This window comes from Artemia franciscana, unplaced genomic scaffold (genome assembly GCF_032884065.1).
Source record: "Artemia franciscana unplaced genomic scaffold, ASM3288406v1 PGA_scaffold_23, whole genome shotgun sequence".
In the NCBI taxonomy this organism is placed as follows: Eukaryota; Metazoa; Arthropoda; class Branchiopoda; order Anostraca; family Artemiidae; genus Artemia; species Artemia franciscana.
This window is the reverse complement of record NW_027062649.1, coordinates 1,029,355-1,048,402: the sequence shown is the minus strand read 5'-3', so window position 1 is coordinate 1,048,402 and position 19,048 is coordinate 1,029,355. Positions and strand designations below refer to the sequence as shown.

General features: G+C 35.5%; 1 long non-coding RNA gene across 1 annotated transcript in view; it reads right to left on the bottom strand.

The window, feature by feature from the left end:
* Positions 1-2,138: 2,138 nt before the first annotated feature.
* Positions 2,139-19,048, bottom strand: part of LOC136041439 (uncharacterized) — a 34,469-nt gene continuing 17,559 nt past the window's right edge. Inside the window, exons 2-3 of the long non-coding RNA XR_010621027.1 lie at positions 11,452-11,809; positions 2,139-2,374 (exon numbers count right to left, since the gene is read on the bottom strand). This is a non-coding gene — a long non-coding RNA (uncharacterized LOC136041439). The remainder of the gene's footprint in view (positions 2,375-11,451; positions 11,810-19,048) is intronic.

Genomic DNA, 19,048 nt, shown 5'->3' with positions numbered 1-19,048 from the left:
AATTTGGTTATAAATGTAAATCCAGGCTAAGAAATGATTGAACTTTTAGTGTGAATGACTTGTGTGTTTGGGGAATATTTGATTTTTTTTAATGGCTTTCCTTAATTTATTTTTTTAACGGGAGGGGGCTTTAGGGTTTCTTAGATGCGGTTTCGTTTTTCGTATTTGAGGTTCAATTTATCGTAGGTAGGGCTTTTAAGTTTTTGTGTTTAGATTTAAAATTTTGCTGGTTTTTAAAGTTTTTATGTATAGGGTATATATTGTCTCTTTTACATTTAACTTTCAGTATTTTGAGGTGTTCAATTTTGTGTGATGGTTTTAAAATTTTGTTTGTGGCTTAATTTCTTCTGTGGTGGGCTGAAATTTTTTATGCTCAGTCAATTTGTTTGCTTTTAGATTCAATTTTAGTTGTTGTAAGGGTATAACATGTTTTTTTTTTTCGTCAGGTTTAGTTTCCTTAATTAAGGCTTAGGACATAGGTTTGAATATTAGAGCTTTTGGTGATTTTGTCTATCAAACAGTTCGTGATAACGAACTGCAGAAAGGAGTGACCCGGCTCAAAAGGAACCAAAACTCTAAAGAACGGAATTTTGAAACTAATAAATATATCAAAAGAAGTAAATTTTTATGTTGATTTCAAATATGGATGTTTCATCAAATTTAGTTTTACCCATCAAAAGATACGAGGAAATTTAGAGAAAATTTACTTAATTTTGGAGAATACGGGAAACACCACCTAAAAGTCATAGAATCTTAACAAAAATCACACAATCAGATTCTACATATCAGAAAACCCTACTGTAGAAGTTTGAAGCTTCTATCTACAAAATGTGGAATTTCGTATTTTTTGTCAGAGCTCTTTAAGCTAAAGTTTTTTTTATTGTTTTTAAAAGTAGAGTTTTGAGAAAGAGTTAAAATGTAGCGTTAGGAGCGGGGTGTTGAGAAAGGGACAACTCTTTTTATACACGGAGTAATTTCTGTTCGTTTTAAGTTTTAATGTCGCTCCTACCTTTCAGTAAAAAAAAATTGTTTTTTTCATTTAATTTCTGAAGTTTTTTAATTAATGCATGTATTGATTTTGGCTTACCAAAGATGAATAGTTAAAATAAATTAAACACTAATTTGTTTTGGAAAAAAGGGTGGGGGAAGAGACCTAGTTACCCTCGAATTTTTTGGCTAGTTAAAAAGACAACTAGAACTTTTAGTTTTTTACAAACGTTTTTATTAGTAATATCTATAGGCCAACTTAACTTATGAGTCAACTTACTTAACGAACTTCATATATTTTTACTATATATTTAAGGGGGGTCTTTAATCACTAAAACAAAAGCTTCAGGAACAACTAAAACGAAAATTGTAGGCAAAAATAGTACAACAACTGCAGGTACAACTAAACCAATAGCTGCGTGTAAAACTGTAAGGTTCCACCCTATGGGGTGAGTAAGCGAATACTAGTGCTTTGAATTATGGTAGCGTTTCACTAGTATTCAATGTGCGAATAGGTTCACTTTTCTATCTACCATGATAACAGTCTATCTGTTTCCTAAGGCATATTATAAGTCAGAATCTCTCCAGACAAGGAATTTTGCTTTAGAAGAGTATGTAAAAAAAACGGGTAAAAGAAATATAAAGAGGAAAAAAGTTGAGCTGGATATTTCTTTCTGGTTGATGAAAAGTCCTTGCTTGGGCGAAGAAGCGTAAATCTGGGGAAAAAACTTGCGTTAAATCTTGCAAATACACACGACAGGTTGTCCCTCGTATTAATTGAAAAGCTAGTATCCAAGAAGGAATGGTGATCCAAGAGGAAAATAGATAAGCCAAATCAAAGTAGCAGGGTTGTTATATCTATCTGTCGTCCAGAAATTGTGAATCAGAACTCCCTGAATATTGTTCTAACATTCGCTTTTAAGGGTCGCCCTCTCCAGTCCGGTTTTGTAATACATTAAAGATTTGAGCTTGACTATAGATTGATGGTTATCTAACGCTCGAGGTAAATACGAGCAGAAAATAAAAATGGGTAAACAAGGGTTTGGGGGTGTCAGCCTGTTGAACTTGATCATAGATGAAGGTTACCCGTCTAAAAATAAAACTGGTAAATAAGAACATTTAAATAAAATGGATAAACAAGAATTTGAGGATGTCAGCCTGTCGTATAGTTATATGTCGCATAGCTGTGTCGTATATTGTAATATGTTATATTATAGAATATAATATAAGGCAATAAATAAATAATAGAAAGGGACTTCTCACATACTCCCCAGCTTCGAAAAAGCACGGCTCGGTGCTACACCAACAAGCCGCCTTTGTGTTGTTGAAAACTGTTGTGATGTAATTTTTGGTGGAATCATCTAGGTATCTATTAAACGAGAAGAATCTGAAAAATAGAGAGTATAAAACATTGAACATTAAACACTAAAGATCGAAGTTTCTGGGAAAAAAAATCTCTATGACACCCTAACCCATTAGTTTTCCTGAAATGAAAAATTTCATGAAAAAAAGAACAAATAAAAAATGATAAAAGCATGACGAAAAAGAATTTTTTGTTGTTGATTTTTTTTTTGCACTTTGTCCGAGGGAATTCAATATAGTTTTGGAATAATTATAAGAGAGGTGCGATTTATTAGTAAAGTGATTTAAGATGTCATCACGTTTATCCATTTCTTCCCTTAATATTCTTTGCTCTATAAGTTAGTCACTTTGATTCGTGTCTGAACTTATGTCAACTTTAGAATTTGAACTTGTGTCGAACAAGAACTCATTACACAGCATATAATATATGGTTATAACAATGATATATCATCACTAAGGCAAAGCTAATCAAATAGCAACATCAAAAATTAAAACGAAACATTGATTCTTGTCAATATTAGTATTGACTCGTCAAGTATTAACACAGTACAAATACATAAAGTGAACACTACTGAATCTTTGACAGAACTTAATCTTTGACAAAACCAAATCTTTGACAGAACAAAATCTTTGACAGAACTAAATCCTTTCACAAGGAACATCAAGAAATAATTGAATTAGATGATAAAAAACTGTTTATCCCTTTTTTCGTTTTTTCTTTTTTTTCTTGGATCGCTAGAGTTATCATTCTTTTTTTCTTTTTTTTTCTCCAGTCTTGTTTTTTTTCCAAGTGTTCTCTTTTTTCAGTGTCTTCTTTTTTTTCAAGGGTTGTTTTTCTTTTCTTTAAAATCGGTGCACTACACACGTTTTATTAACGTTAGCGGTTATTCGAAGCAGAATTTTAAATGAATCTCCTTGGTGCAACACCCCAAAAATCTTTACTGATATGAACTTTTCGTAAGAGTTTGAAATACTCCGGTAAAAAAAGGTTGATTCTACGAATTTAATTCTTTTAGTCTAGTTATGAAAATTCCCGATTGTGGTATATTTATACCTACATAGTATTCGTCAGTGCTGACCCCTTTTGCTGTGTCATATATGATCGATATGTCTGAGCAGATAGAAAGGGTTTTATGCAAATCTGTATATGGTGTCAAAATATAGGATTGACTAACCACATAATATATAGACTGCTTTGCTGAGGAGTGCGTTTTTTTTTCGGTTTGTCAGGTAACGGTAGCACGTCCGTTTTTGCAGTAAGGTTGTTGAATAACCTTTAATTGTCAATCACTCGACTTTGAAGAATGTAAATACCCCTCGTGGGAAATTTAATAACTTAAGCTAAGAATTTAGTCACAAGATAAATTTTTCACAAGGCTCCTTCTTCTGGAGGAATTTCGTCCCTCAGATTTTGGATAGGCATAAACATTGTATCAGAACATTTACTAAGTTCTCTGTATAAATGCACAGACATGCACATACATAAAATAACTGCAATTGTTACTATAGTTAAGAGTATAAAAATGGTGATAATGATGGTGGATGAGTACTAGTTGGTTCGCCCGTCGAAAAGAGCGCGAGTGGAAGTTCTATAGTTTTGTCAATTCTATTAGTTTTTGATATTAATTTTTCTTGCCAGTACTCATTCATTTCTTTAATGGTAAACTTTGACGTAATTTGATCTAATGGTAAAATCAGCTTTTCCCCCTCTGATACGGGAGAAAAAGATTTGGCATGAAACGATGTGACAGGGCTATAAAAATCTTAAGTTATAAAAGACGAATTACTAATTTTACACTCACTGTTGATAGAAAAACCTTGGGCCTCACTAACGTTGATTGAATAATATTTATAAGTTTGACTAGTTAAAAATAAATTTGTTTCAGGACCTACAACATTCAGGGTAACTGGTAATGACGAAGGGCTTGCAAAGACATAGGTGTTTTGGTCTAAAACAGCTGCAAATGGAAAGAGAACAATGTTACCTTCCTTTCGCATAACTTGGTTAATTGCACTTGTATCTTCCGTAAAAGCAGCATATGAGCATGATTTGAAGCTAGCTTTTCTCAGAACTATATGGCTTTCACAAATGGTTTTCTGTTTATAGGATACACAATTAAACTCTAAATCATAAAGGTTCAATAACAGGTATGAATCAGCATCATTTGTTACAGCAAAAAAGTCGGAAGAAGGTTGAGTTTTAGTATAATTTTGGGAGTCACTTATTCTGTACAGCACTGATATTGTTTCAAACAAGTTAAATTCACTGCCTATTCGATTTAGTGGTAAATAACACACAACTATTAACTGTTCTGAAGTTGACATGAGTTCACATTTTACAATTTTAACCAGGTTCAAAAGATTTTCATTAGAAGAAATGGCTAGCGCACAGGAATTTGGGAGGGATTGGACAATGTTAGTCAGAATTTGACTTAAATCGGATGGGTCTAATAGCTGCACCGGAAAACCTTTCAGGGATGTTGTCATAACTGCATGTAAAATTTCGTATAACCGATGTTGTAGGTTGCGGAATTCTGCAGTTAAATGCCTTGCGACACGTTCCAAGTTTGTTTGGAGCGATGCAACTCCGAAAACTAGATTGCTAACTATTTCTGTTTGGTTGTCCATTATTGATTTTTGAAAAGCTAGGAGAGTTTCATTAACTATGTTAAAAGTGTCCTGCTGAACCCTTACGACATCCTGTTCTAAAAAATAAATAATACTAGTTTCTGAGGTTAAAAAATGTGAAACTTTGTCATTTGTTTTCTTTATGTCATTTAGTTGTTCTTGTATCTCTTGAACCTGACTATCAGTGGCTAATCCAGCGACATAACCTATGATGTTGCTTAGACCAGGTATTAAACTTCTGGGAATTTTATTTCTTTTCACTTGTATAAGAGATCTAAGGCTATTTAAGACTTTTTCAGCCAGCTGGACCTCGACCAACAAAGAGTTGCGCTTGGCGATGACCCTCTGTACAAATTCATTGCGGAATATAGGCCAGTTAGTTAATTGAGATCCTAAAATTTGACTTTCGTGTAATTGCTCGAACAAGCGTTTGGCTGTTGGTGCAGGTGATTTTAATCCTTTTGGGTTTAAACCAAAGGAAAATTGTTCCAAAATTTTATTTATACTATTAGTTATATAATTTTCCTTTGCTAATTTGAGAGATATTGACGTGAATAATGAGTTTATAATTTCCGCTGGTAGGGGTCATTTTTCCTACCTGACGGAAAGCCATGCCTTGTGACACAAAACTTTTAGTTCGATCCTTGACAGAGCCAGATACCTTTGAGACGAGAAGGATAAAGAGCCACTCTGACCATATTCCACAGGAAAGAGTTGAGCGATTGCCGAGAGTCCTGCAATGAAGGAAATCGTTTTAGGGCCCCAATAAACTAGGTACCGACTTAACCTTTTCTCCAAGAGCGTTGACTGATACAAGGATTTTAAGTGTGAAACCAAGTCGACATACTTTGGAAATGTGGTATTATGGAACTCTGAACGAACAATCTTTAACACAAATTGACCTAGTGAGTATTCGGACTTCTTCCTAACCATTCTCTGAACAGTTGACTAGTAAACTAATGCGGAAAACCAACAGAATTTTTTTCCTTTACCAATTACCTACCCTTAACCTACTAATAAATGACATAAGAGTCAAACAACAATCAAGACTATTTCTCAGAATCGACAACCTCGTATTGAGACAGGACTAAGCTTGTAGAAGCCAGCCAGTTTATATGTGCCTCGCTTAGGTCGATTAGGCGCTTAGGTTGTTCCCGTATCGTCCATTTCGACGATGGGTAACCTTTCCTCCTGACAGATAGTGGGCTCATCTGGACCGTCCGCAGACTCGTCTGACTTTTCTCCTTTATCCTCGCGCCTACTGTGGAAAAGACTAGAGTTTGATAGCGGACTGCATTCTGGCTGCGACAGAATCTCCCAATTTTGGTTTTGAGCTGGGGGTCGGGTGTCGATGCTATCCATTGCCATTTGGATGTTTTTATCGGTGTTATTTAAATTACTGTTTTGTTGTCTAGTGTCCTCTGGCTTTCTTGAAAATATATATCCAGAGCGTAGCGTAAATGTTCTCATTGTTGGATTTGTTTTAGATCCGTTAGTAGAACTACTCGGCTCCGTCTGACTCGGGAAAGCTTTCTCCATTCCCTTAGAAAATATTTGATGTTTTGAGAGGAATACTTGACTGTCACCAACAACTTTAAGTAATCGGATGTTGGCCATTCTCCTTTTATAAGGTTCCTGTAAGGACTGAAAAAAAAATACATTTTTATGCATTTCTTGCAAAACACATAATGGGCCGATTTATCGGAAACTAACGCCCTTTGGGGTACCAGGTTTTATTGTGTTATCCTTAATGTAGACTACGCTTCCAACAGACAATAAAGGGACCTTAGTGCAACCCTTATCAAACTGCTCTGCTTGTCTTCCTCGCTCTTGTTGGAGGACCTTACTGGAAATGTTGTATGTAGTGAAAATTTCCTTCAAAAGCTGGACTGCGTAGTCTTCGTCATCTTGATATACCTAGAGTCGAGGTCGTGAGATCTACATATCAAGGAGATTAATAGGTTCATGAGCAAATGCTAAGGCATAGGGTGAGAATCCTCTTGGATAACTGATCAAACTTCTTAAAACAAATTGACAGAGATAAATAAATTCACTCCAGGATCCTGAAGTTACATAAATATATTTACAAATTAGACGTTTGCAGAGTTTGACCTTATTCTCTGCTGCTCCATTCGTGGAAGGAGCTCGAGGACTGGTGAAGAGTTTCTTCACCTTCAAGAAACTCCATGAGTCGTTTGAAAGGACTTGAGCAGAAAGCCGCGTGACAATCTGTCAATAGAAAACGAAACATTCCAAAATAAGAAATAACGCGACGCAGTAAAAATTTACAAATAGTCTTTGAAGTAACCACAGGTGCGGGTTTTAAGACAACTAAGGAAGTACGGACATCTACGCAGACAACGACATATTTGTTGCCTCCAGACAAAGAACCTAAATTGTCCAAACACCACGTTTCAAAGCTTAATTCAGCGGAGACATTCTTTAGTAGCTCGGGCACAATTTTGGGGGTAACATTTCTACACATGCAAATATGGCAATTCTGAGCCTCATTCTTCATATGTGTCGACATCTTGTCGAAATAGCAGAAATTTCTTAGTTTGACTAGGCTTCTTTCCGCGTTTTGGTGGGCGGCCATGAGGACATGTGAATGCGACAGTAGTAAAATACCAGAAATCAGGCACCTTTGAATCATTAGTTGTAAACTTTGCGCATTTGATTTTCTGCCTTCTTCCGTTGGCGGCATCCGATACAAGATCCTCTCCCACAAAATGAGCCTGTCAACTTTCTTCTGCAGCTATGGTGCAATATTCCACTTTTCCAGTAACTTTTCAAGCTTAACTGGATTCATTTGTGGATCTATAGATATATATTCATTTCCTTTCATGTCATTCAATTTCTCATTCCTTTTCGAAGTGTGCTGGTCTTGGAGACTAGCAGCATCTCCTAAGGAGTCATGGTCCTGTGGACTAACTGTAATATGGCTATTTTTGCCATTTCTATCTTCATTAAGTCTAAACCCGGCGTCCCGGTCTTCCTGCCTTTGCAGGGCATCCCCATTTGTGCTACTAAATTCAAATTTTGCGTAATCATTTGTCCCGTGCTGAAGCATTAAGCTTATTATTGGTGCTAATTATACGTCGTTCATCCTGTACTTCCTAATCTGTAGACCTTCCAAACCTAGAAAGTCCAAACTTCCTTTTGACGAAGTTGAATTCATTGACGTTGCATCTGTCTGTACCGTCACTGCCAAAAACTCTGCTTCTTCATCCGCGAGTGAGAAATGTCGAGTTTGAAGAAGCGTGTCGTCTGGCGGTCGGCTTAATACATCAACTGGGTTAAGCTTCCCCTGAATATGGAGCCATTTTATGTTTTTGTCTGAAAACATGACACTGATTCTATAAAGTTTCGAGTCGACATCTCTTGACTTCTACATGTAAGTTGTGGCTTTGCAGTCTGTCAGTATATAAGTTTCTCTTACAAAAATCTCGTAAGAAAAATCTCTTTAATCCATCAACAATTGCGAAAACTTCTCTAGTGATGTTGCAAGATCGACTTATTGCTAGACTATGTACTCTTGAATGTGTGGAAATCAGTCGCCACCTGTTGTCGTCGTCCTTTTGTTCGTCCTTTTGAAAGTAACCAAGAACCTCTCTCCTAGAAATTTCTCCAGCGTCCCCACTATTTTTGAAATAAGGAATAAGAAATCTATTCCCGGAATACTCGAGAGCATAAGGATGTAATGATGATTCTTCTTTTGCTGGAGATAAAAGAATTGCTGCTCCTGCAGGAAGCTCCTGACCCATTGACCTAGCACGACAATATAAGAGGACCATAGAACCAGAAGGGATAGATGTCTTCTTAGCCAATTTAACACAGCCACGAGCCAAATTTTCAGAAAGGAAAAATGCAAAGTCATTTTCATCTGGGAAAGAAATTGAAGGAACATCAGGAAGAATCGTGTGAGTGGCCATGTCAAGGTAGCAACTTAAATGACGCAAAAGATCGTACCCAAACATTACGTCGAACGATAATCCACGAATTAAAAGTGCTAGCGAGTGACCTGGGCGAAAACCTAGTATAGTGATGAGTTCTTCCGTTTCTCCTGTGACATCAAGAAAATCTCCAGAAAGTGATTTTACCTTTGAACCAGTGAATATAAAATTTTTTGCTGGAAGAATTTTTCGGAATAAATCATACTCAGTTAATAATCGACTGTAGCCCGTGTCAACAAAATAAAGAATGTCTAAGCTATTGACCTTAACTTTGTGTAAAAATGGAAAACCTGGACTTTTGAGCTTTCACTTTTGGTCTCTAGCTATATAACTGACAAAAGAAACATCTAACGGTTTTGAAGGGGAAAATGCCGGATCCACCGTTAGTGCCGGAACCTGGCGTTCAAATTTAAAGACCCGTCTAAGGGGGAAGATGGATCTTCATTGTTATTGGTTGTATCTTCAATACGGTTGAAATTTGAACTCGGATCGTCATAATTCTCCGCCATGAAACCAGCTTCCCGGTTATTTTCCTGAAAATAGGCATTTCTACGCTCTGGTGCAGGTATCCCACGATAACTATTGTGACCCCTCATCTGTCCGCGAATTATACCAATCTGTTGTTGATACTGATTAGAATTTCGACCTCTCTGACCTTCAAACCTGCCATCATAATTATTTCGCGAAAGGGAATACAAAGCTGAATCTGAACGACCACCACTAAACTGCGATCCTTGGTGTGAGTTAAAAGCACCGTGGTAATTACCATTCTTAGTCAGGTTGTTCCTAACAAAAAATCTATTTTCTTCATAATTAAGCCCTGAATTAAGTCGCCCTCTAAAATGTGGAGTAGAACTAGCTCTTTGATCAAAATGATTTCTTTTTCCTACCTCTTTGATCAAAATGAATAATTATAGCATCTCTGGGATATCTTTCATAGTGTCTCCCTGAACCTTGTGAATGCAATCCTCGTGGCCCTTGATAATTTCTAGACTGAAAAAAAGTATTCCTCGTATAAGTGCCGGATCATCTGGTGTGGACCCTGCTGGTAAGAATTGTATTGATTTGAAAAGTTATTACCACGGGCAGCCCTTCCTGCTTGCCCATGGGGAGTTCTGTTTTTACTAATATTTATTTCTGCGACCCCTGCCACAAGATATTCAAATTGGTCCATTTGGCTGTTAGATCTGAGGCTAGATTTTACTGACTCGATAGTTTGGGCGATCTCAAGTGCTTCGTCTAGATTATCATAATCGTCTTGTCTAACCGCTTCTTGGAACTCACTCCGCAGCCCCATCTCAAACGCTTGCAGAACAATTGAATCGACTAAGGCAAATGCATCTATACTTTTTGAGTTGTCAAACCCTTCTGCTTTACAATAATCTATCTTTACCGTTTTTAATCTCATATAAAATTCAAGGGATAGTTTTCTCTGGTTTTTGCTTCATTTCTATTATTACCTGCAGACATTGCCGAGGGGTTTTTCTAGCGCCTACATTTCTTAACAATTTTTTGTATAGGTCGTCGAGCGTTAAAGTATTTCCCGACTCAATTATTTCTTCCACATACCACTGGAAAATTCCTCTGCAGGTGTTTGACGCCATAGCTAAAGTATAATCATCGTCCCATTTTAGAGTAGCCTTCATACTTTTAAGTTTTCTTATCCAAGTCTTTACTTCCGATGGTTTCGTTAATGTTTGAATGTGTGAAAAAGGGTCAACTACCATCTGACGGGTTATTTGAGAAGGGACCTGTTAATAGGCTAATTGAGAATTATCTGGGATATTTGTCGGGTTATCTTTACTTGAATTTCCGGTGGACATCGTAAATCTTTACAATAAGCAATAAAATTTATTAGGAGACAGATATGCTGAGTTAATTTTAGTATGAGTCAATAAAAATCTATTGATGTTACAGACAGTAAAGATAATATAAAAAAAAAATAGAATGATGTACGGATAATTTAAAGAGATTAAACTCATGAATTAATGAGAAAAAAACTTATCGTACTTGGTGAAACTAGTACGTTAGTCTATAGACAAGAAAATTCTAGCTTATAGATAGGAATATGGGAGGATTATGGGAATCTCCTTTCCCAAAAACGAGCCGACTCGGGCGAAGAAAAACAATTGTAGAGGGAAAAATCAAACGAAGAAATAGATAGAAAATAGTAAGAATGCCACCATAGAGCAGAAAAGAACACCACTAGCCACCTCTTTGTAAGGTTCCACCCTATGGGGTGAGTAAGAGAATACTAGTGCTTTGAATTATGCGTGTCACTAGTATTCAATGTACGAATAGGTTCACTTTTCTATCTACTATGGCAACAGTTTATCTGTTTCCTAAGGCCTATTATAAGTCACAGTCTCTCCAGACAAGGAATTTTATTTTAGAAGAGTGTGTAAAAAAACGGGTAAAAGAAATATAAATTGGAAAGAAGTTGAGCTGGAGAGCTCTTTCTGGTTGATGAAAAGTCCTTGCTAGGGTGAAGAAGCATAAATCTGGAAGTAAAAAAACTTACGTTCAATCTTGTAAATACACACGACAGGCTGTCCCTCGTATTAATTGAAAAGCTAGTATCCAAGAAAAAGTGGTGATCCAAGAGGAAAGCAGATAAGAAAAATCCAAGTAGTAGGGTTGTTATATCCATCTGTCGTCCAGAAATTGTGAATCAGAACTTCCCGAATATTGTTCTAACATTCGCTTTTAAGGTTCGCCCTCTCTAGTCCAGTTTTGTAATAAATTAAAGATTTGAGTTTGACTAAAGGTTGAAGGTTATCTAACGCTCGAAGTAAATACGAGCAGACAAATAAAAATGGGTAAACAAAGGTTTGAGGGTGTCAGTCTGTTGAACTTGATCGTAGGTGAAGGTTACCCGTCTGAAAATAAAACTGGTAAATAAGAGCAGAGAAATAAAATGGATAAACAGAATTTAAGGATGTCGTATAGTTATATGTCGTATAGCTATGTCGTATATTGTATTTTATATTATAAAATATAATATAAGACAATAAATAAATAATAGAAAGAGACTTCTCACAAAACTAAGCCAAAAGCTACAGTTACAACTAAGCCGAGAGCTCCTGGGGCAACTAAACCAACAGCTTAAGTTGCAAGTAAGTCAACAGCTACTGGTAATAATTATGCGTTGGCAAACCTTCTTCATCTACAATATCATACGACAACAAATAAGATCTATATTTGCTGTCAGACACAGCGGACCCCGTGGTTTTTGCGGTCAAATGCCTTTTTGCTAGTTTCCTCTGGCTTTCTCGTAATATTTTTCCCTCATGACTAGCTCACGCTCCCTCTGCCTTTTTGTAAAACAACAATGAAGAAGTGCAATTTCTAGATTTAATTTCTACATACCGGAAAAAGCCTCACCCAAAACATCTTGGATACGTTTATTCCTTATAAAATCTATCAAGAAAAAAAAATCGACTCTTTATGATAAGAATGAAATACCCCTCAGCTCATACAACGATTGTACAAATCTCTAATTGCTCCATGTGTAATTGCTCTATATTTTAAGTGCATCTGTATTATCAGGGATCTTTCCAGAAGTACGGAAATCTATTCCAATTCATAAGAAAGGTTATATAAGACAGAGTAGAAAAAAATTATTAAAAAAAATTGTATCATAATTCAATAAAAGGAATTTATTTACTAAAAATCAGTTTGGATTCAGGTCGGGTCCTTCCACTGAACAAGCTATTGTTGCGCTAATCTTAGAGATTAATGACTCACTAAATGATGATAATCATGTGCCTGCTCTCTTCTATGATACAAAAAAGGCTTTTGATACTATAAACCATGAAATCTTGATGGAAAAAATTAAAAACACAGGCATTAGAGAAAAAGACCTAGATCTAATAAAATCTTACCTGCATGATAGAAAAATTCAGCTAGAAATAAATGGATATCTATTAAGTCATAACGTTATTGATGATATTAGAGTCTCCCAGGGATCAGTATTAGGGTCGTTACTATTTTTTATTTATTTAAATGACCTCCGAAGGTTTTTACCCCTAGATAATAAGCTTAGCAGTAATTTTCACAAATGATACAACTGTAATAGTAAAAGCTAAGACCCTATCTTTGTTGATTGACAAAATTGTGACAACAATGAAATCTTTGAATAAATGGCTTGCGTGTAACTACCTAGATTCGAAATCTTAAGCTGAATCATGATTTTCAGGTGGTCAAAGTGAGCGATAAATAAAATAACCATATGTGAGTTAGTTGTAAATCAAAATAGAATAAAAAGTTCAAATTCATTTCGTTACCTTGGGATTATTCTCAATGAGCTTTTACCATTCCGTAAGCATTCTGATTATTTGACATTGAAACTTGCCCATCACTTGGGTTGTCTTCATAGATTGAAACAGGTGTTTCCTTTTTCTATCCTTAAAATTTTATACCTTTCTCTAATTGAATCATGTGTTAATTATTAATGGTCCATTTGTAATCTCTTCGGATAATTCAAAATAAGGCTATTAGAATTCTGGGTACTTTTGTTCATCACCCTGTGAGACTTAAAAATCTTTCAGAAACCGAAACGTTATAGATTTTTCTTATTATAAATAATCTCAAAGAAATGAAGGACATGCATACACCAATGTGGTATTATGATATCCAATCTTCAACAGATTATTTCTATGATTTTGGTATAAATTGGACTCCCGCTTCTTCTGCCCACTGTATCCGCTCCAAGAAGTATCGCCTTCCGCCAGTCAAAGCAGAAAGAACTAGATGCTCAATCAGATACCAGATTCCTCATATTGTAAATAAACTTAACTTAGTAGAAGTGTCTCGAATTAATTTGAATTAATAAATATTTATTGATTCATTGATTGTTCCAACCTTCTTTCAATCATTCAGCCTTCTTTCAACGCACACACACGAACACACACACACACACACACACAAACAAACACACACACAAACAGACACACACATAAATACACACAAACACACACACACAAACACACACACAAACACACACACACAAACACACACACAAACACACACACACACAAACACACACACACACAAACACACACACACAAACACACACAAACATACAAACACACACACACAAAAACAAACAAACACACACACACAAATACACACACAAACACACACACACACACACAAACCCAAACACACACACACACACAAACACACACACACAAACACACACAAACACACACACACAAACACACACACACACACACACACACAAACACACACACACACACAAACACACACACAAACACACACAAACACACACACACACAAACACACACACACAAACACACACACCCACAAACACACACACAAAAACACAAACACACACACACAAAACACACACACACACAAACACACACATACACACAAACACACACACACAAACACACACACACACACAAACACACACAAACATACAAACACACACACACACAAACACACACACACACAAAAACACACACAAACACACACACACACAAATACACACACAAACACACACACACACACACACACACACAAACACACACACACACAAACACACACACACAAACACACACACACACAAACACACACAAACACACACATACACACAAACACACACAAACACACACATACACACAAACACACAAACACACACACACACGCAAACACACACACACAAACACACACATACAAACACACACACACACACAACCACACACAAACATACAAACACACACACACAAACACACACAAACACACACACACACACACACAAACACACACACAAACACACAAACACACACACACACCAAACACAAACACAAACACACACACACACACAAACACACACACACACCACACACAAACACACTAACACACAAACACACACACAAACACACACACACACACACACACACAAACACACAAACACACACACACACAACAACAACAACTGAACCAACAGCTAAAGTTGCAAGTAAGTCAACAGCTACTGGTAAAAATTATGTGTTGGTAGATCTTCTTCATCTACAATATCATACGACAACAAATAAGATTTATATTTGCTGTCGGACACAGCAGACCCCGTAGTTTTTGCGGCCATATGCCTTTGTGCTAGTTTCCTCTGGCTTTCTCGTAATATTTTTTCCCTCAAGACTAGCTCATGCTCCCTCTGCCTTCTTGGAAAACAACAATGAAGAAGTGTTTCTTTGAGTTTTTCCTGATAAGTAGCTAAAATACAATTTAAAATATACAGTATAATTAAAATCACCAGAGGGGTAACGACTGAAACTGACTCAGGAATTGGCAATAAGCATATTTTGTAATCCTTTAAACTTAACTGACCCTGAAACATATCTATTTTGTCTTTAATAACATTAACCAAACCTTTCATTATGAAGCTAGTTCCAGGTAGGACCATGCCAAATATTTTTAGGTCAATATCAAGAACATTTTTCAATGTGTTATTAGTTTCATTATAAATCCTGCTGAAGTTATCATCTACAGAAATTACTGCTAATGTTATTAGCAGTAATTTCAGCAAAATCTGCCGAGTTGTCGTAACAAAGGAAGGGGTGCGCCGATACCCCTGGCTAGCATGTATTTTCTTTTATTTTTACCTTTTAAGGGAAGAATTTTCAAAGTAGGATGCATCCTTCTGTCTTCTTTTTCAATATCCCTGTTTATAAAAATCAATTTTCCTGCTTTTGAGTATAAGTAGCTGTATATATCTTGCATGGGTCCAAAAATTCTCTTAATAAATTCCCATATTAGGCATATTACACCAATAGATGCCGGCATAAATACAAATTTGAAAAGAAAGATAAAGATCTCACTTGCACCTTGCACCTCGAGGGGACTTACATTTGTCCCCTCACTTATTGTATTAACTATATTACTTCTAAAAATTATTTCAACGTTAAATATCCCACCCTTTATTTTTCTGACCATAGTTTCTAAGTTTCCCATACCTTCTAACATTTTTTTAAGGAGAAAACACGTCCCCTTCAAAATAATTATAGCAATTTCTAGATTTAAGGGCTTGCAGAAAAAATTGTCAGGCCTTTTTGGCTGAAGAGACTCACACTGTTCTTTCCAACAGTTATATATATATATATATATATATATATATATATATATATATATATATATATATATATATATATATATATATATATATATATATATATATATATATATATATATATATATATATATATATATATATATATATATATATATATATATATATATATATCTTCCTAAATACCTCGCTCTTTATGCTAAAGTATTTTTAGAACCCCTCATATGCGTAAAAATCTCGGTTCGTTTTAAGTTTTAATGCTACTCCTTACTTTCAGTTGAAAAAACTTTTTCGTGTTTATTTCTTCATTGTTTTTTTTTTATAGTAATGCTAGAAAATCCCGCGCCGTTTCCATTGAATTTCTCTTCCCCCATGACATATTCCTCTAAGAGAAGGTCCTCCCACATAGCCCCCTCGTACCAACCCCAACCCAAACCAAAAAAAAATCCCCCTGAAAACGTCTGTACACTTCCCACTAACCATTACCGTATATGAACACTGGACAAAGTTTGTAACTTGCAGCCCCTCCCCCAGAGTCTTTGGGGGAGTGAGTCATTCCAAAGACATAGTTAATATGGTTTTCGACTATGCGGAACAAAATGGCTATCTCAAAATTTGGATTTGTTGACTTTGGGAAAAAATGAGCGTGGGAGGGGGCCTAGGTGCCCTCCAATTTTTTTGTCACTTAAAATAGGCACTAGAACTTTTCATCTCCGTTAGAATGAGCCCTCTTGCGAGATTCTAGGAACACTTGGTTGATGCGATGACCCCTGGGAAAAAAAAAAAATTAAAAATAAACACACACCCGTGATCTGTCTTCTGGCAAAAAATACGAAATTCCACATTTTTGTAGATAGGAGCTTGAAAATTTTGCTATAGGGTTCTCTGATACGCTTAATGTGATGGTGTGATTTTTGTTAAGATTCTTTGACTTTTAGGGGGTGTTTCCCCCTATTTTCCAAATTAAGGCAAATTTTCTCAGGCTCGTAACTATTGATGACAAAGACTAAATTTTATGAAACTTACATATTTAAAATCAGCATAAAAATCTGATTCTTTTGATATATCTTTTAGCATCGAAGGTCCGTTTTCTAGAGTTTCGTTTCCTATTGCGCCGGGTCGCTCCTTTTTACAGTTCGTTACCATGAACTGTTGGATTTTGCTTTATCACCTTAATCACTTTATTACTTTAAGTTATTTTCTTTATTCTTTTTATCACTCTCGAGATGGTAAAAAACGTTACCTATTTTTGTATATTTTTTTCATAAAATTTGGTTGGAACGCGTGTTTTTTCTATTTTTTTCTGGGGGAGGGGCTTAAGCGGTATCTTAGATGCAGTTTACTTTTTAGTGTTTAAGTTTCATTTTTTGTAGGTAGTCGTTATGTTTTGTAGGTAGAATTTGTTATTATTTATACTATTACGGTACATTTAAGTTATTTGTTTAGGTACCTTTTAAATGTGGATTGTAAATTTTATGTGAAGTGTTTGACTTTTTTTGTATACGAGACGAATGTTTTTGTTTGTGGCATTAAAATTTCACCCGTGGGGTTTAGTTTTTAAGCTTTAGGTTTGATCCTTGTACACAAGAATGAAGTTTCCTTTTTTCTCTCAGTTTTAGTTTATATTTAAGGGGATCAAAGTTTTGAACTGTATTTGGATTGATATTTTTTTCGTGTTTTCTTTTTTAGGTGTTAAAATTCTTATATAATATTTGTTATTTTTTATGTGTTTATAGTTTCGCATTAAGGTTCGTATTAACTTTTAGTACGTTTTCCTAAGCAATTTTTAGTTTCAATCTTAAAATATAGTATTCAATGAATTTTGACCTATGGAATTTTAACTTAAATTTTTTTCTGTATGTTATTATATATCTTTTATATTGTTTATAGATAAGATAAGATTTGTTGCAAAAAACCTGCGAGTTATAACAAAACAAAATAAGGCCTATAAACAAAGCTTTAGGAACATAATACAACTTTAAATGATGTTACCCCCACCCTCCTCAAAAATAACCACCAAAGTCCAAAATTTAACCGACAAATACCAACCATAGTAAATTCGATTCCTAAGAACGATAACAAGGTATTCCCCCAAACCTGATTCCCTATGTTTAGTCCCTAAACGAAGAATTTTACATAACTATTTAATAGGACATATGATGCTCTTAACTATCCATTCAATTAAAAATTATTCACTGCCAATCACTCGTCAGAAACATTCATTCTGCAAATTTTCATTCACACATCCACACTAAGGGTAAAAGTAGTTGTAATCCGCCAGCCTAGACTTTCCCCAAAAATTCCTTCTATCATCTAAATCAAAACTATCCCTTCTTACAAACAATAAATTCTTCAAATCCTTTCCATTCAACCCAAATTAAAAAAAAAATCCTCTTCCCAACAATCTTGGGAGTAAAACCTCAAAGATATAGATTGATTTTTATCAGCCTTTCACTCGTGGATTTATTGACCATTCAGGGTTCGCGAGACCATCCATACTGATACGCTTTCTTTCATTGGGCCTTTTCCTTCGTTGCGTATCTCCAAAATGCTACAACGGTCCAAAATTGTCTTAGTCTGGTTTGGCCCTGAATCATGTCAATGAAACTCTACAGATAGGCTGACTTAAAAAGCTGAAGTAAAGTAGCTTTAATAATTAGGTACCTTAATTATTTTCTCCCTAAATTTCACCATTATAACCAATCTAACACTCTTGAAAGGGAAAAATCCGAAATCTCCTTTCAGTACCACTGAACTAAATGAATCCTTCAAGCCTAAAATTGTTTTAAGATATCTTACCTGAACTACTTCTAACTTAGATTAACTTAGCGACACCCCGGACCCATAATTTAGACAATCAATCAATCAATCAATCAATTTATTAATACTAAAGAAAACTATTACAAAGGTAAATCTATCAATAGGCCCAAGAAGCTATGCTTGTAATAGACTTGAAGCTAATTTTGTCTGAAACGCTTTTTCCTGGATTCTCATCTCATGCCTACCTAAATTATTACTCAAA